The sequence below is a fragment of the Oryzias melastigma genome, linkage group LG12, assembly GCF_002922805.2.
Source record: "Oryzias melastigma strain HK-1 linkage group LG12, ASM292280v2, whole genome shotgun sequence".
Classification (NCBI taxonomy): domain Eukaryota; kingdom Metazoa; phylum Chordata; class Actinopteri; order Beloniformes; family Adrianichthyidae; genus Oryzias; species Oryzias melastigma.
This window is the reverse complement of record NC_050523.1, coordinates 12,241,117-12,243,367: the sequence shown is the minus strand read 5'-3', so window position 1 is coordinate 12,243,367 and position 2,251 is coordinate 12,241,117. Positions and strand designations below refer to the sequence as shown.

General features: G+C 38.9%; 1 protein-coding gene across 4 annotated transcripts in view; it reads right to left on the bottom strand.

Annotated features, from left to right (window-relative positions):
* Positions 1–2,251, bottom strand: part of LOC112163194 (mediator complex subunit 13L) — an 83,842-nt gene that overhangs the window by 79,395 nt on the left and 2,196 nt on the right. The gene's annotated exons all lie outside the window — the stretch shown is intronic.

The following is a 2,251-nucleotide window of genomic DNA, read 5'->3' as shown; positions in this document are numbered from 1 at the left end:
TGCCTCTCCTTTCCTCCTCCACCCTTTTCCCTCCTTCCCCGCCACTTCAGCTCACCAGCTTGGTGATTTTCTCCCACTTACAAGAGTCTAGTTTGCTTTTGGTCACAGATGGCTGATCACCAACACGCAAGACAGTTGTTTTGTGGGTTGTGTGATTGTAGCAATCCCAAGTAACTGACACTGACCTCACAGAGCAGTTGACAGTAATCTGCTGTGGCCCCTATAAAGTCCCACGACGTGGACACTTTTGCTATCTAATAAGGCACCTACCCCTGTTGCAAGACAGTACAAAGCTGGAATGCTGTTGAACAGGCTATCAGTCAACAATACTCAACAGTTGATCACAACGTCAGAACAAAGCCATTGTGAGAAAAAAAAACTCTTATCTTGAGGAGTCTTTTCTTATAAAAGTCTGTTTTCCATGCTGCAGTGTTGACAGGCTAATTGTTTCCATTTTAGTTCTACAACATGCAATGCACGGTAAACTTTGTGCAGCAAAGCATGACTGCCGTTTGACAGCTGTTATCCTTTGGAAAAAAGAAAAAAAGATGACGTCTGCTAACGAGAAGCTTCCAGGGTGATGAAAGAAAACATTTAGGTTACTAAAAAACAATGAATGGAGCTTCCTGCTTAAGTGTGACCTGTGCAAGCCGCATGCAGTTTGAGCGACATCAACCTGGAGACTGAATCCAGACAGACAGCCAAGCAAGTCAGGCAAGAACTGACTTGGAGAAGGAGGTAGTAATGTAAACCAGCCCTCTTTTCTCTAAGTGGGGATGGAACATAAATTTACTCTCCACACATTTCAGTTCAAGCCTCAATTTTTTGCTTCTATCCAATTTGTGTATTACAAAAACAAAACCAAAACACTAAAATTCCCGAAGCATCTTTTGTTTATTTTCTTTAAAGCAAGTAACAAAGAAGAAAATTACTTTAGTTTGCTTATAATATTGAGCCTGGTGTCATGTAAGTTTAACTACTAAAAGACGATCTAGTGCCCTGGATTTCAAAAGCAATTTGGACACCATGCTCACTCCTTTTGTTTTGTATTTCTAAATGCAGAGCAAATCGAATCAAAACGAACATTTCACGTTTATTTGAGACTCCATTGTGTTCAGGTGATAAAAATGTGGATGGTTTATTTAAAAAATGCATTTAAACATTTTTTTGGGCAAAAATTGTTTGACCCCAATGCATTGTGGTATATATTCGCCAATGTAGTGAGCATCGATGCACGCTTGTTTTTCGCAAAGACTTCTGGGAAATGTCCAGTGCGCTCAATTTTAGAATTGTAGATTCGTAGAGCACTAGAAAATGGTAGAGAATTAATTCGGACTTAGCGACTATTTTTCCATATCTTTCACTTGGAGGGCTAAATGCATTGGTACGGATTGAATTTGGATTCGGCCCAAGTGGAATGCCGTAGAAATGTAAAAATTCACTTTACGTACAATTAGATTTAATGGTGTAACATATAGTTTTCAACCCAATACTTGATTATCCATGTTGGGATATATTTTTGTGTTTCTGACCAATACTAATGTTTTGGGTTTCATTTCAACCCAATTTATACTTTTTTCCGGAGTTAATATAACCCAGAAAAAAAGTTAGTCACTTTTTAACCATAGAGTTGAGTCTAAAACAACCCAACTTGTAATAATTTTAAGTTTTTAGAGAGCACAGTTCTGTTTTTGAATGGGAATTGTGGCATCCCCAGTGATATGCAGCTAAGGGAAAGAGTAAAAACTGCAAGTTTAAACAGAATGTAAATAAAAACCAATTAAGTAAACCTGTAGCTCAAACACGCAAGTCTACAGCCAACCAATTTGCTTGCCTGATATGTGAAAATTTGGTTCATGGATGAACATATTAAAAATGTACAACTATATACCCAACAATTGCAAACTTGCTAAACATCTGTTGCAGTATTTTTGCAGTAACCTGACCTGCACCTCTAACCCTTCCCTGCACATTTTTTTACTGTAAACCTAAAGATACATTTTTCCATCCCTGCATTTGTCACTGTAGCCTCTAACCAGGACACTTGGTGTGTCATTAGTGTTTTGTCCCATCCAGGACTCCCCTGCAGGAACCCTGCCAGTGAGTAACTGCTGAGGCACTCGCCAGTCATAAATATTCTCAACAAGCCGGCTGATGGATGGTTTCTTTCACCCTCAGTTTGAAAGGGATGTTCACGATGGCCAATAAAGCCACAGTGAGTGAATGAGAGCTTTTTTTTTTTTTTTTTTTC